The sequence below is a fragment of the Phyllostomus discolor genome, chromosome 8, assembly GCF_004126475.2.
Source record: "Phyllostomus discolor isolate MPI-MPIP mPhyDis1 chromosome 8, mPhyDis1.pri.v3, whole genome shotgun sequence".
Taxonomy (NCBI): Eukaryota; Metazoa; Chordata; class Mammalia; order Chiroptera; family Phyllostomidae; genus Phyllostomus; species Phyllostomus discolor.
In genome coordinates this window covers 86,950,428-86,967,281 of record NC_040910.2, presented here as the reverse complement: position 1 = coordinate 86,967,281, position 16,854 = coordinate 86,950,428, and the positions used below count along the sequence as shown (strand labels likewise).

Here is a 16,854-nt window from a genome sequence, read left to right as displayed (position 1 = left end):
TACATATTTGTCAGTCTTGTCTCCCATACACCCTCTTTGAAGGCTGGGGCTGGGCCTCTTCTCCACTATTATCTAAGAGCATCTACTTACAGGCCTTCATGCCCCCGGGGGGTGCAGTAGCTGCTGGCTTACCAAGTCCCCAATTTCTCCGCATGCCCTCTCTGCTACTATGGGAGCTAGTCTGGCCAAACCTTCCATCGAGTCTGGCCTAGGCAGTCCAGGTCAATGCCACTTATAGGTAACAAGTTCCTCCCATGCCTGGAGCACCAACTGAGGCCCTTTAAATAAATAAGACATAGCTCGTGCCTTCCGGAGCCTTTCAAGCCAGGGGATGCATTAATACGGCACTTCTCAGACTTGCTGTTAACACCCTCTCATGGGTCCAATTAGCTGTGAAATGTGTCATCAGTAATTTCTTACTAGTAATAAGGTACTGAAGGGGATGACTTGTTTTTTTAAAAGTAAATTTGAGTGACTTTAGGGTGATTTTTATAATAACACTTCATAATTTATGTAACATTATTTATGAGTATGAAACTTGGTAGTTTTCAACTTTTTTCTTCTGGTGCCCATACCCTGCTCCCCCCATGCCACATGGGTGTGTATATGTAAGAAGTTGCCACTTCATTTCAGCTGAAACATAGGTAGTGGTTGGTATGTATGAGGTCTGTCCAGAAGGTGTCCAGCCATGTAAAATGAAAAATAGAGACATTTATTAAAGATACAAGATACAAGAAGCATTGTGCATAAGACAATGACACCTCAGTCCCCTTCAAAGTAGGCACCTTGGGACCTCACACAGTTCTCCCAGTTGCCATCAGCTGCCCCACCATATTTTCCTGAATCACATAGATGTTCTGAAATCTCTTCCCTTTCAAAGGTAATTTCAGTTTTGGGAAAAGCCAGAAGTTGCAGGGCGCCAAATCTGGGCTGTAGTGGGGCCGAGTCACCTGGGTCATTTGATGTTTTGCCAAACCCCCCTGCAGAGATGTGATACATGAGCGGGTGTGTTGTCATGACAAAGCTGCCAATCACCAGTTGCCCATAGCTGAGGCCTTCTGAATCATCTGAATCGTTTCCATGGAGGAGTTCAAGCTTAACGCAAAATTTGATACAGATTCTTTGCTCTACTCGCTCAGTCATTTTGAATGCGACAGCCACACAGTACACATGCTCACTCAGTGGCATATACCACCCCCACTGACTAGTACAGTGAAGTTGTCATTGTTCACCCATGCACATTCCTGGCCACTCTCCTTGGCTGCCAGGTTACGACAATGTCATGCAAACCATTCTTGCTATATTAACAATGGCTGGACTTTTTCTGTACAGACCTCATATGTGAACCAGCTTACCAGCCCTAACCCCATGCCTTTCTCTTCAATGCTAGAGAGCTTATCTGATTGCCAGCCATCAGTGGCAACATTATTATGTCTCTTGTGGGGAGAGGGGGATAGATTCTGGTTAGGAAGGAAAGAGAGCGGGTAAAGTTCTTGGATAGGGCAGATCAAAGTTGGGTCTGGAAAGGTGAGCACACCTTGGACAGACAGTTCCGGAGCAGAGGAGCCGCCCTGCAGTAGGAGGGTTTGGACAAGTTTCAAAACCTGGGAAGTGTGGAAAGTGTTCGGGGTTTCATGAATTGTCCAGTGTAGAAAGAAAGACGGTGAGGAGGGCTCTAGACTAGGTTGGGAAAAATCTTAAGGCCTACAAACAGATAATGGAGATGTTAATCCTGTGTGTTATGCAGCAGAGGTCCATCCAAGTTATTCACACTGGGCACATTACATTGTATATTTCCGTGGGCCAGGCACACAGAATAATTATTAAATAGTTCCTGAATGGGTTTAAACACATCTGTTCAATTTTTAGGGCTTTAAAAACGTTATTTTTGCACATATAGCAGTTCTGAGTCCTAGATCTCGAGCCAGTTAATTTGGGTTCAAAAATTGTCTCTGTCACTTACTGGCTGTAGAACTAGGAGTCATCGTGCCTTGGTTTCTTCATCTGTAAAACGGGGATAATGAAAGTGTTTATTTCATAAATCTGTTACCAAGTATTAAATGGGTTCAAGCATAACTTAGCATGGAAGAATAATCACTCAGTAACTATTAGCTGTTAATACGATTATGGTTATTATTATTTTAGCTGAGTGACCAGGTAGAGGCTCCCTGGCCTTTCCCTGTGGGTGAAATATGACAGACACACCATGAATCAACTCCTATTTGTTGAGTGATCATTTCAGTCACTGCATCATCTCAGAGGGACATGGAGAAGTAAGTCATGTATACAACCCTTAAGGATGTTCCCATCCAAGAAAAACAGATATACAAGGGTGGAAAAGCTAATCAGCGGCAAAATAAAGTTTATCAGACAGCCCAGCCCAGCGCCAGATGAAATTTAAGACATTTCTCCAAGGGTTTGGAGAAGGACGTGATGGCCTGTGGGTTGGAGTGCTTCGGGAAATCTTTAAGCATTGAGGAGGAATTTGATGTGGGAATTTATGGTTGAGAGGAACGAGGGGCCTAGAGAAGAGGATGTGGTCCCCCTGACGTCTTCCTGGGAGTTTACCAGTCTCGTGGTCCTTGGCACTCTCTGCACCATTTGTTATTCACTGCTTGGCAGCTTAAGGTATTCTCCAAATTTTCTCATGCTCCATCGTGTCTGTGTTTCTGTGCCTTCTTTAGCTTTAAAGTGCCTTCCTGGCCACCACTGCGGGGCTCTGTATAACAGGGCACTCAAGAAATGATCCTTCTCCAGGCCCATAACTTGTAAATATGGCTGTCATGCATATGTCTTACACATTTATGTCTTAGAGATCGAATGATTTGCACACACCAATCCTTGCACGTTTCTAGTTTTGAGAAGCATTTTTTCCTCTGCTCAGATCCTTTTTTTTCTGTTCATTGGTCAGTAGGCAACAGATGACATAGAGCTAATATCCATTTACTCCACATTTTTTTTAAATGCCTGAAAAGCTTTTCAAAATCAACTCCACTGACTTGGCTAAAAAGGGGAGAATCAGGGCAACAGGAACCTGGACGAGACGCCCTTTGTTCTGTTTTTTGTTTTTTGTTTTTTGTTTTTTGTTTTTTGTTTTTAATAACAAAGACCAGGAAGCCAATTATAAGAGAAACAAAACTCAGAAATATTTGAAGTGGGTGATTGGCAAGAAAACATTAAATTCAGTCTTTGCTCTTTCTCGGGATAAAGGCCATGGAGGGAGAGACAGGGGGTCTCGAGCATGAGCAGATGTGGGCTGAATGCCGAGACCAGCAGAGGCAGGGCGCGGGGCTGCAGGGAGCGACAGGCACTGCCGGGAGAGCAGCGGAGAGCTACGGGAGACACGTGCGGAGGTTCCACGAGCACGCCTTCTGGGACGGGATCTTCACTCGGCAGGGCACAGTCTTCCCATGACAGAGGGCCGGGGCGCAGCAAAAGGAAAAGACAGTTGTGAGAAGCAGCTGTTAATGGTTTAAGAGTCAGGGACATGAGGGGGAGGAAATTATGTTTATTAGATCGCGAGTGTGTGTTGGTGGTTGTGATGGTTAATTTTATGTATCAGCTTGGCTGGGCCATGCTGCCAAGGTATTTGGTCAATCACTGCTCTGGATGTTCCTGGGAGAGTGTTTTGGGGTGAAATGTAAATTTAAATTGGTGGAAAAGTGAAGCAGATTGTCCTCCATCATGTGGGTGGGCCTCAGCCAATCATATGAAGGCCTGAGTAGAACAAAAGGCTGACCTTCTTGGAGCAGGAGAAGATTCTCCCAGCAGACTGCTTCTGGACTTCATGCGTAACGTTGCCTTCTTCTGGTCCACCAGCAGGTGGCCTCTGGGCCGGAACTGCAACCCTTTCCCGAGTCTCCAGTCTGCCGCCCTCCCCCACCAGATTTTCGATTTGTCAAGTCAACAGGAGTGCGTGAACTAATTCCTTCAAATAAACCAATCTCTTTCCCTTTACGTGGGTGTGCGCGCATGCATCCTGTGGGTGCCCTTTCTCGGGAGAAGCCTGACTAACACAGTGGTGCGGTAGATACTGTATGCCTACCTCACTTCGTTCTTAAGAGCACTATTCAAGGTCACACAGAGTAACTACTCTTGAAACAATTCTTAAATCCAAGTCTGCCAACTTCAAATCCCATATTCTGCTCATCAAATTACACATCTTAGGGCTCAGGAAAGGGGTTTTGAAAAACTAAAACTTGAATCACGGACTTCACGTTGGAGCGAAGATTCTAAGGGAACTTACTGGGGGACTGAGTGGAGAGTCCAGTCACTGGGCTCGCTGCCTCCCTGGGCTGTGCTGTCCACCATGGGGCTGGCCTTCGAGGCTGAGAACACGCAGCCTCAGGTCCTTGCCAGCACAGGCTGGCTGGACTCAGGGTGACCCGACCCTCCTGAGCCGTCCGGCTCCAGTGGAAGGAGAGGTGATGCTTCTTTCCACCCCAGGTGCCCGGCAGTTCAGCTGGGGAGTCCATTATCCCAGATGCCCCGCGTTCCATCCCTTCTCAGTCTTTCCTGGCAGCCGCTCGCCCTTTACCCCGGCCCCTCTCCGTCTAAATACGGGACTGAGGAGGCACAGGGAGGAAGGAAGTGAATTCGGGGCCCGTGATACAGGACAAGGACAGGTGACACGGCTCTCCCTCTTCATCTCCTCCATTTAGGACCAAGAAGCAGAAGGCGTGCAATAAGCAGGTAATTTTCTCTGCCTTTGGCGGCTCAAGCTGCAGGAGTGCAAAAGCAGAGCAGCTTTTTCCACCGGCTCTGGGCAGCCGAGCGGGTCCCCAGTGTCACATGCTCCAGCTCTCACTTCGAAGAGGGCCAGCTGCTTGACAGCCAGCAGCTGAGGAATGTGGGGGTGCCAGGTGGCGTGTGGGAAGCGTAAACACCCTCCGCCCTAACTGGCTTTGTGTTCTTTCAGACACTGGGGGGGGGGGGGGGGGAGGAGGGGTAGAGTAACTGTTTTTCCCCCTTTAATGGTTTTAGTTCAAAGGAATCTATGATGTAACTATAAATAAATGAGAACGATCTTTGAAATGTTCAGAATACCAAAAGTTATATATCCCAGTGGTATGAAGCATATTAAACCCTACTGATGTAGTCATCTTGATCAGACGCTTATTTCAAACCCCTGCTGGGATGCGACTCCTCTGTAGCTGGTTCTGTGCCCCAGAAGACACGTGTTAAAGCGCAGACGCTCATCACAGAGGGAACAAACGGAGATCAGTCATATCTAGCATGCCAATAATTATAAGTGGCCTAAATATCAGAATTTTAAAGCAAAATCCAATGTAAGCTGAGACAAGAGACATATTTACAACAAAGCAACTGGGCCCTGGCTGGTGTGGCTCAGTGGACTGAGTGCCAGACTGCGAAGCAAAGGGTCACCAGTTTGATTCCCAGTCAGGGCACATGCCTGGGTTGCAGGCCAGGTCCCCAGTTGGGGGTGCACAAGAGGCAACTACACATTGATTGTTTCTCCCCTTTTCTTCTTCCCTCCCTCCCCCTCTCTCTAAAAATAAATAAATAAAATGTAAAAAATAAAAATAAAAAACAAAGAGACAGGAGCTCTTGAACATAAGAAATGGTGAAGGCATGCCAGGCAAATGTAAGTTCAAAGGAAGTATGATCCTCATTTTAGTGCCCAGCAAAGTTAAAGCCAAGGTGAAGAGCATGAAATGAAAAAAGAAGGGTATTTTACAATTGTAAAGAGAACCACATTCAAGAGCTAACAAATACATCCCACGGTCTGTGGTGCCTGGAAGATAATTTTTTCTTTTTGTTTTCATTTTTATCCAGTGCTGTAGTGAAAAAAAGTAGAATTTATGGACAGACTTAAAAATCACGCGATTTCAAATTTTAAAAATTTCCTATTTCCAGTTTCTCTGGTGCCACCAGCCTGAAGTTTTATGTGGCATCACAGTCATCCAGGCAGTGGCCTGTGGGCCACACCCAGCCCACCCCCTAGAGAAATCCACACCAAAGAAACCTATGCCAGGATGGATAGGCATCAAACTCCAGAAAAGTAAAGACAGGAAAAATCTTGAAAGCAGCAAAGAAGGATATAACACCTTAACTACAATTTCTTATTGGAAACCACAGAGGCCAAAAGGAAAAAACGTAATTGTTTCCGTGTGCTGGAAGAGAAGAGCTGGGAACCCGCAGTCCTACACCAGGTGGAAATATCCTCCAGGAAAGAAAGGAGAAGCAGGACACATTCAGATGAACGAAACGAGAGAGTTTGTCTCCAGCAGACCTTCCCTAAGGGGATTGGCTTAATAAGGCATGATCCAAAAATAGGTAAAAATAAAACAAAAATCAAGTTCTTTGGAAAGACCAATAAAATGGACAAATCTTTATCCAGACGTACAGGAAAAAAACAAGTGATTTAAAAACCATGAATTATCAATACCAGAAGTTAAACAGGAGAGATCACTGCAGACGGCAGACATCAAAAGGATAGTAAGAGGACATTACAAACAACTTTACCTGGCTAAATTTGACAACTTACATGAAATGGACTAGTTCCTCAGAAGACACAAGCTACCACAAAATATAAAGTAGGTCATTTGAATAGCCCTATAACTATTAAAGGAGTTTAATTTGTATTTTTAAAACTCCATAAAAAGAAATTTTCAATTCTAGCTTATTTTGCTGAAGATTAGTACCAATGTCTAAAGAAGAATTAACACCAATTCTATACAAATCTCCTCCTGAAAAATACAGGAGGAAACACTTTAGATTTTAAGAAGTCTGAGATGATTCGTCAGCTTTCATTTTATGAAGCCATGATACTTAAACTTGACTAAGACAAGAGGGGAAAATTACAGCCAATCTTTCCTGCAAACAGATGTAAAAAATTTACAGCACGTATCAGTAAATCAAATCTAGTGATGCATAAGGATAGCACGCCACACGCATTTGCATTGAGGGATGCAAATCTGTTTCGACATTTGGTAATTAAATCATGGAAATCATGATAACAGAATAAAGAGCAAAAGCATACGGTCATCTGAACCAATGCAGAGTAAACATCTGATAAAAGTCAATCCTTAGTCCGTAAGAACTCCCCACAAACTAGGAAACAGCAGAAACTGACCTGATAAGGTTTATCTACAAAGAGCCTAGAGCATCCTCTTCAATGGTGAATGAATGAGTGTTTCCGCCCGAGATTGAAAATGAGACCAAGATGCTTACAGTTACCACTTCTACTGAAGGTCAGTGCAGTAAAGCAGGTATAAAAGAACCTCTAAAAATTGGAAAAGAATAAATAAAACCATTATTATTTGAAGAAGCCACATGCCCATACAATTTATGAGTAGGTAGAAAATTCAAAACAATCTGTAAGTAAACAATTTTAATTGATAAGTAAATTTAGCAAGGTTGTTGGCTATAAGGTTGGTTTGGAAAATCAAGTGTTATTTCCATGTTGTACTGACAGACAATGAGAAAATAAAATTTTAAAAGTGAAAGATTTTATGCTAGCCTCAAAACATAACAAGAGGAATATTATCTAATTAATGTTTTAATATCTTTAGATGAAAAAAACTAGGAAAACACCACTGGATTAGTTTCCTAGGTCTGCCATAACAAATTGCCCCCCAACTGGGTGGCTTAAAACAAGCTATTCTTGCTAAGAAACAAAATCTAGCCTCCTATGGGCAGACTTTTTTCAACCTGGGTTCCCTGAAAGCATTAATCCCTACAGAAAATGATCTGAGTGACTGTGTTCTCCATTATTCCAAGGGTAGGACAGTATAGAGTTAGGACCACTCTAGCTGCAAAAGAAAGGAGTTAATTCATTCCATACAATAGGTGTTTTAGGGCATTGGGTTTAATTCCCTGCAGGATCCCTAGCTGAAAAGGGCTGTAAGATTAGAGTCCCTCCTAGAAGTGTGGTAGGAGGTGGAGAGGGAAAACTCAGGATGGATATCCTACCCAGATCCCAGGCTGCCCTCTGACCCTTTCAGCACGAAAGTAATTTATTCTGACTGAGTTTTCAACACTCAAGAAGTAATTGTGTTATAAAACATAATTGTGCACTTAAGAGCTTCTTTTTTCCTTCTTTCCCAGAATGGACTCTTTGAGACATTTTTGTATTGGTTGTATTGACTTTGGATTTCTTTTTCTCCACCCGATGGTACTCACCCCTGCCCGGGGTATCTTCTATTTAGGCATTGCAATGGAAGAATGGGTCCCGTCTGCTACCAGGATCTGCTGTTTGAGCTCTTTAGTGAGGGCAAAGCTCAGGAGGTAATCACTACGGTCTTAGTGTTTTGCAGAGCAGATAAAACCCTACTGCCAACTGCCTGTGTCTGGGCACTTGTGGACTCATCCGAGGATGGTATTTCCTTCTCTCTCACCTCACATGTCTTTAGTTCCACTGCTTAGGTCAGAAATGGCCACAGTGACTGGGGAGCAGGCTAGAGACCAAATCTGCCCTTGCCATAGCCTTTGCATGTTACATCAGCATGGCCCTAAAACCCTAAGACCTTTCAGTCACAGCGTCTAACATGGTTGTAACTGTAGTGGTACAAGACTCACTCAGAGGGGTCTTGGTGCAGGTTGGCTCTTTGAGGAGCCTGAGCAGACCGACACAGTACAGAGGACCAGAGGAGGGGGACAGATGGCCATACACATGGAAATGGGGCATTTCCCTGCTCCGGAGGGAGGCCCAGGGAGATGTAAGACTCCTTCTGCACAGTGGTCTGCAGAAAGAAGAAAAGCCATCATTTCTACAGGGCTCTGGACAGTGATGATGTCAGAGCATTGCACACATGTCAGTCAGTGTTACACAGATCAGGACTCTCGTTCAGCACCCTGTGCCAAGGGCTCCTGCACTTAAATTCTTATATCTGAAGATCCTACCTCGCTTCTATGAGGCTGTGTAACCACAATGCCCTGAACATTAAATATATAGTAGTGGGTTAACTGTGATTCATTCTGATGACAGTACTTTTAATTTGATGGCCAAGATATATGTGTGAGACGGGGATAATGGCTTTGGAACCAGCCTCATGCTGGGGGTGGGGAGGTGCCGTTCTCTCTGCTAAGGGAGCACAGCCAGAAGAAAACATCCTACTCTGTCTCCACTGTGGGAGGAACACCAGGCACGTTCCATGGATAGCAAGGGCCAAGGAAGACAAAGCCCATGTATTGCAGCCTTGGAATAGCTGGAGAGTCTGCACGTGAGCTTCATAGATGGCGATCCCAAGAGTGTCTGTGCAGGATCCCTGGAGAAGGGCTGTTGAGGGACCGATGGTGTAGAGACTCCACAGCTGCCCAGGGGAGCTCAGGGATTTGCAATAGTCAAAGCACGTGACCCCTGGGAGAGTAAACACCACCACCACACGGATATGTGCAGGGATATGTGGATGAAAACATGGACCAGAAGAGTCTCATACTTTCCAATTAGTCTTTTATTTTATTATTATTTTTAAAGGTTTATTTTTTTATTCTCATTAGAGAGAGAGAGAGAGAGAGATGTGAAAGAGAAACATCAACTGGTTGCCTCCTGCATGTGCCCCAACTGGGGTTTGATCCCACAACCCAAGCATGTGCCCTGACTGGGAATAGAACCAGTGACCTTTCAGTGCATGGGATGATGCTCCAACCAACTGAGCCACCCCAGCCAAGGGTCTCCCACTGGCCTTTTAAACATATTTGGGATAGATCTCAATCTCATTCTTTTAACACTCCTTTTGCAGTTTTTCTCCTTCGGCCAAGCATTCCAATGTCATGATTACTCTGAACGGCTGGAGGCTGGCTGAGAATGGAACCATCTGGTTCTCTGAAATGGACTGGGCTGGGAAATGGTTTCATGTGGACACTGGGGATGCAGAGATAGCTTAGGATGTGGCTACGCTTTTTCATGTCCTGGGATGGGGAAAAAGAAATGAATAGTAAGCGCTACTTTCTATTGAGAGCTCACTGTCTGTTAGGTCTTGCACAAAGTGCTTTGGATGCATTGTCTCCTTTAACCTTCACGACAAGTTTGAGATAAGGGCTGTAATTATCTCCATTCTGTGGATGTGGAAAACAAACTTCAAGAGGTTAAATCACTTGCTTGCAGTCACGCAACTAGTCCATAGTAGAACTGGGTCTTGAAAGAGAACCTCTGATGCTGGAGGCTGTGCTCTGAGCCACTAAGCTAAAAAGTTGTGACTTTTAACCCGACTTAGAGAAATATTGGGCCAAGCACGCTTTTGCAAGAGCGGCACCTACATCTTTGATGGGCATCCTTGGCTCTGACTAACCTACCGTAGCACAGGGCTCGCACCCCATGGAATTTAGTCTCCCTGCAGCACGGGGGTTGGCCCAGTCGATAACCAATGAATGTGTGTCTGTTGAACTGACTGAACGGATGAGTTCTGTGGGATGGTTTCTGAAAGGTAGATTCACCCAGTAAGAGGTGTCGCCGCCTGACATTCTCGTGCAAACCTGTCCGCAGGAGCCACACAGTGAAGACAAGTCTTAATGATGGTCTCACCATGGGATCGTCACCCTTGCCCAGCAACTTTATTTCTTCTAAGTCAATATGTTTTTCTGAGATGACTCAGGAAACTTCTACAGAGTTTTAAAATGAACACATGCAGTTACATTCAACCACATGTCACTGTCATGTAGGGTCATTTCTATGGGGTCTTTGGCCCCCGAAAGACTTCAGACTAAGTACGTGACGCCTGCTAGCTCCCGTGGGTATGCAAGACCCCCAGGGCGGCACAGAAACTTCAGCTGTGGTGCAGAGCTGCCCACTCTTTGGGACAAATGAAAGGACTGAGGGGTGGATTGCTGGGAGGGATTTTACCATTATATATACATGAATTTAACATTATATATAGATGAATGACTGCCCCAGGCTATGGCTTTTGTTTGGAGAACTGAGCAGTTTTTAGGAACACCCCAGTAATCAGGTTGACTTTCAATTTGTCTTCCCAAGGACTGGAGGTGGCTGGAGAACACGTCCAAGGGACTGGGAGTGGGAGGTCCCCCGATGCCACAGATGGGACAGCGGGAGGGGTCCCGGGTGGCCTTGGGTGGAGCCGCCTGTGTGATGTGGGAGGGATGGAGTGGGCCCGTCAGAGGGGGGAGAAGCTACTATTTCATCTACTCTCTGTGCCGTGATCTCAGGCTTGGGAAGCTGCCACAAGACTTGGCTTTTGCCAACCTTCGGGATGCCCTGGGAGACCACAAAAATCTGACTAACTCTAAGACTAACTCTGTAAACTCCGGAATTTCTCAGCACAGCAAGCGGGGGTCGCTGCCTACGCACCCAACCCCACCCCACAAAGGGATGATAGTGTTATCCAGCATTTCCAAATGATATTCCAGGGGCTCCCGTGGGGAAAAGTCAAGTACATTCAAGCAAGTTTGAAAAATATGTGGTTAAATAGAAGTAAGCTGTTTTCGACAGGATTTCTCAGGGCTTCTCATCTGCTGTCCTGAAGTGCATATCTCGAAGAAGGAAACTGTGTGTATATTCTAACAGTCAGGTTGTAATGTAAAAGGTAGGCGATGCTTCTTCTTACTTTAGGTTACACCAGCCACACAACATCGTGGGCACATGGCTAAAGCGACCGAAACACGACATGGATTTGTGTCCTTATGTGAATGTGCATACTCTTTAAAAGAGCCAAACAAATGCTTATGTTCAAGGAAAGGATGATGGTTGTGGTGGCGGGAGGAGGGGGGGCGAGGTGCAGGGGGAGAGGGAGAGCTTTTGTGGCAGAGATTCAGAAGAGCCGCCCCCCTGACTGAAGGCCAAGTGCCCCTGATTTTGACTCTGAATCGCTGGGTGACCTTCGCAGGGTCACTCAGCATAGCTGGCTCTGCTTCCTATGAACAAAGTAGAAATTTAAAAAGTAAAATCTTCTCCAATTTTCTTACAAAATATTACAAGGACTCAACAAGCCCATGCCGTTCAAATGTTTTGGGCTTGTGGTTGGGTACACCGCCTAATGACAGGGTCGGGTCTTGACCACGGGCAGGATTAACAGAGGGGTTTGCAGAATAGGCACAGAGAGAGAGTCTGTTCTGCCAGGACTGTGGGCAGCTGCCACCCCGGGGTCCGGGTGAGTCAGGCCCTGTGTGCGCCCCTCCCTAAGCCAGCCAACCCTGGAGACTTGAAAAGAAAGAAAACCTAGAACAATGGACAGGTGATCTCTTTTAGGTCGCAGACAGAAACACGACACATTGGCCAACCTTCAAGCACAATGGTACCCCTTTTTCTATTAGCCCAGGGGTGTTCCTATTTATTGGGGGCTTTTTGAGACTGCTCAAGTGACTAATTTGGTCAGAGCATGCTAAATCCTACCAAAGACACGGGACTTCCAAGAAAGGATGCCTCAAAAAGTGATTTTTGTGATGGCAAGCTTGTGTGCATGCGGCATGTAGGCAGTATCCTTTGTCCAAATTTTACGCTTCCTCCTTGGCACTGCTGAGTCACTGCGTTGTCTGGAAGTCCGAGTTAAAAAGCCAGTGAGGCGGGGCCTGCATCAAGGGAAGCCTCTTTTGAGTAGAGCACGAGCGCCACCTGGAGTTCAGTGTGAGTGCTGCAGGCCCCACTTGGCTGATTTGCAGCTCTGAGATGGAATGAGTGGGGCTGGTTTCCTTTTGCAAGAAGCAATACAGTAAGGCCCAGAATACCTCTGTGACATCCTGAGTTGCTTTTAGCAAAAGGTAGTGCATCGGTCAGGGTTCTCCAGAGAAACAGAACCAACAGGGTATATATGCATACCATCAAGAGATTCATTTTAAGGAATTGGCTTGTGAGGTTGTGGCATCTGACCAGTCCCAAATGGGTAGGCTGCAAGTTCAGGCAGGAGTTAAAGTGACCATCTGGAAGCAACATTTCTGCATCTCCAGGAAACCTCGGTTTTTGCTCTTAAGGCCTTGAACCGACTGGGTGAGGCACATTAGCCCATTAGTTGGTTGTGTCCCGGTTGCATTCCTACATTGAAGTCCAAACCCAGAGGCCACCACACAACCGTACCCGGAGATAAGATCTTGTAAGAGGTGATTAAGTTAAAATGAGGTCATCAGGGTGGGTCCTAATTTAACTGGACTGGTGTCCTTCTAAAAAGAGAAGGAGGGGAAAGGCCTCTTGAAGAGAACTCTATGTCCCGGAAACAGGTCTGAGAGTAAACTCTCACCCATACCTTGGTCTTGGATTCCTAGCATTGGGAATTGTGAGCAAATAACCTTCTGTTGCACCACCCAGCCTGTGGAGCTTTGTTCTGGCAGGCCAGCAAGTCAATACACTAGGTATTTCAGTCTTTCCTAAACTTAACTGTGCATTACTTTTTTCACGTGCGTAGGATTGTCATCTAGTTGATGAGAATTTTGATGATCTGCTACTTAAAATTCTCTCAGGTTTCCAGGATGATGACATATAATGCCATTTAATAGGTTTCCATGTGCATGGCCTTCATAGCTTTCTGGACTGCCCGTAGTAATGACTGTGTTTAAATTATTACTAATGCGCACACACCCACAGATGCCGTGGAAATCAAAGTTTCCTGAAACTATGTCTTCCTGGATGAAGGACTAGCCAGGATGGCGATTGGAAAGAGTGTGCGTATGGTTAATGTGCCTGTAATTTGAACTGCTGCTGCTGTGCAGACAGCTCTGTCCTGAACCACTGAGTTTGCTATCACAGTCCACCACAGACCGGGAGGCTTATAAACACCAGAAGTTTATTTCTCACTGTCTGGAGGCTGGGAAATCCAAGACCAAGGCATCAGACCATTCAGCATCTGGCAAGGCCCCTCCTCCCAATTCACAGATCATCATCTTCTTGCTGTGTGTCCTCACAAAGCAGAAGGGGCAAGGGCGCTGGCTGGGGTCTCCCTCAGAAGGGCACCAATCCCACCCATGCCGGCTCCACCCTGGTGACATAATCACCTCTGGAAGCTCCCATCTCCTACTGCCATCCTGTCGGGCATTAGGAGTTAATAGATAAATTTTAGGAGGACACCCACATTCAGTACAGAAGAGATCCTTACGTGGGGCACGGACTTGTGTGTCTGCGTCTCGTTTTGAACCTGAGAATTCCATGCACCTTTGCTTTCAATTTCCTTCATTTGCTCCATTTTGGACTTTTCTCTATTTGTCAGACCTTGTTTAAATTTTTTTCTTGACATCCTCTCTCCTTTTATACTTGACAATAAATGTGTGCAGAAGTGATTCTAGTCACCAAGCTTGTCACTAGCTGTATTAAGCTTAAGTGAAAGAAGAATGAATAATCTATTTAAAAAAAAATGTTGTGCTTGTTAATGGTTGCCTATAAAAGCCCAAGACTGATGTGTCCTGTGGAGGGCACTGTTTCTCCTTGCTGAAAATGCTTTTACTATTTCAAACACGTCGATAAGGCAAAATAGCTAAATCCAAGGAGGGCAGAAATTAAGAAAAACTTCTGGGCTCTGTAATCATCACAGATATCTAACTGAAAGAAGGATTCATTGATATCACACTTGGCTATTGCTAGAATTAGCTTCCTCGGGGCCTGAGCTGAGAGTTCACATTAGGAAAGAATGAGATGAATGAAGATGGGGAGAAAAGGCAGAGAGGCCTATAAGACGTAGGGGGTTTTCATAGGGAGAGTTGTGAATTCCAGTTCTCCAAAGGCCAAGCGACTACCACACTCTCCATTTCCAGCTACGTATTGCCCGCCCCATCCCTGGACAAGAGTTTTCCTCTTTTAGGATGCCTGCCTCGTACTCACTGCCAGCAAAGGGTTACATGCACATTCGAAGGAGAATACCTCGATGAAAAGGAACTACGCATGTTTCTGTGCTTAGAGCCCAGGGGGTGAGACAGAGCCTTCTGGAACTCATGGAGAACTGAAATTCTAGGGAGAACGACGTGGCCAATTCACCTTGGGAGACCTGTCCCAGAGGCCCTCTCAGCATTCCAATGCTGGGGTGTCTTCAGGATTCTAGAGAGGAAAACAAACTTTGCCTCCACGCACAGCAAGCGACTCAGGTCTGACTCCTTGGAGGCTTTTCTCCTCACCACAATCGCAGGGAGGAACTAGAAGACGATGAGTAATGGCCAGAATGGCAGGGGTATGGTCAGGTGAACCAGCACATCCACCCTTTAGAGTATCTGTGGTTGTACTTGTCCCTGGAGGTAGGTGGGGCCTCCATCAGATCGGCGGGGACACCTTCGGAAATGTGCACAAGGGCCTTGAATACAGAATCTTACAAGACTCACAGAGTTATAGATGCTAATGCGTGTTCTTGATAGGGGGTCCAAGGTAACATCTTTGAACTTGGCCTTTTTATCCCCCCTTGCTCCCTAGCTGCATATGACAAGTCTCCACCCATGGGCCACTGATGGCTTTCAGAGCGATTGCAAGTGTTTGAGAAACCCAGACCCAGGACAGCACATTTTCAGGGCATGGTGCTTAATACCTTTTCCCCTGGAACTTCGGTCATTATCACGGACAAAACTTCCTGAAGGGAACCGAGTCGTCGCAGAGAAATTCTCTGTGGGAGACAAAGGTCAGGTGGAAGGGGAAATGTGGGCTGTCTGTGATTTATTACCCTTGGGAAGCAAAGCAAATCACATTTCTCCAGGGAGGTTTGCTTAATGCTCAGCAAGCTGCAGCCAGAGAAAGCCATCTGCGAATCCCCAGACAATTATGGCACATGCTTCCTCCTCCCCCTCCCCCCAAACCACAATGCACAGTGCCCTGTGACAGTAACCCAGAAATAAAGGGTAGTTATGTTTGGTATGACAAACATACAAAGAGGTTCCTTGCAAATTTAAAATGCTAGAGAGGCATCCGAAAGGGGGGACGTGATGGATTTCCTTTTTGCTGTTTGGGAGCGTTAGGAACTCTTAGAGCTGGAGGGGCCTTTACACGTGACCCCAGTCCTTGCAGTCTCTTTTTACAGAGAGTAAACAGAGGTCTAATCATTTTTGCAAGAGTGAGACATGGAGCAAGAATTCCACGAGATTTGGCGGAGGCAGAATATTCCAGTACTCACGTTAGAAGCCAGCTCCTCAGAGAACACTGGGTGGATTCGCTGCCTAAGTGGTTTATGGGGAAGATGGTTTTGTTGTTGCTGTTGTCATAACAACAAGCCACGCTGTCATTTCCTGGAAGTCGGATCCTTATTACCCTCCAGGCTTAACGAGATGATATAGATGGGCCCCTGGCAGCTCAAGGCCCTATTGGTTCAGTCTCTCCTCTCTGTGCTCCAGCCGCAGTGTTGTTTGCCCAGTCACTTAGCAACTGTGCACCGCCCGGCTATTGAGGCCCGTCTGTCTCTCCTGGTTCCGGGAAATCAACAATAACAGAAATCTCGCACACCCGTTTGTGGATGGGCCAAGTTTCCTGCGACCTGTTCCTTAGGGCGCTGGTCCCTGGAGATCCAGTTAGATGTTCCTGTATATGAGTACTCCTCGGCCAAGGCAGTGTGAAAATGGATGGAAGTACATTCAGTTTGTTAAAAAATGTTCCTTCGTTTCAATCGAATGTCTCAGATTCTTTTTTTTAAAAGATTTTATTTATTTCTTTTTAGAGAGAGGCGAAGGGAAGGAGAAAGAGAGGGAGAGAAACATCCATGTGTGGTTGCTTCTTGCATGCCCCCCACTGGGGACCTGGCCTGCAACCCATGCATACGCCCTGACTGGGAACCCAACCCGTGATGCTTCTGTTTGCAGGCCCGCACTCAATCCACTGAGCCACACCAGCCAGGGCGAATGTCTCAGAGTCTTCATAAATTCATGTACCTTGTGAATCTCCTCGAAGCCAGATGTAACAGTGTTTCACCTACTTGTTTGAGTTCAGACGTCTATTTTTTCCTAAGCATCAGGAGGGAAACTTTCTTGGGGAAATGTAGTATTATT

At 45.9% G+C, this 16,854-nt stretch overlaps 1 protein-coding gene across 3 annotated transcripts in view; it reads right to left on the bottom strand.

Annotated features, from left to right (window-relative positions):
* The window catches only part of LOC114503807, a 46,335-nt gene extending 29,998 nt beyond the window's left edge, over positions 1 to 16,337 (bottom strand). For 2 of the 3 annotated variants that reach the window (XM_036033448.1, XM_036033449.1), the window contains exon 1: positions 15,990 to 16,337. The gene's annotated coding sequence lies outside the window, so the exon portion shown is untranslated. The remainder of the gene's footprint in view (positions 1 to 15,989) is intronic. The other variant, XM_036033446.1, reaches the window with a different exon arrangement.
* Between the last annotated feature and the right edge of the window lie 517 nt (positions 16,338 to 16,854).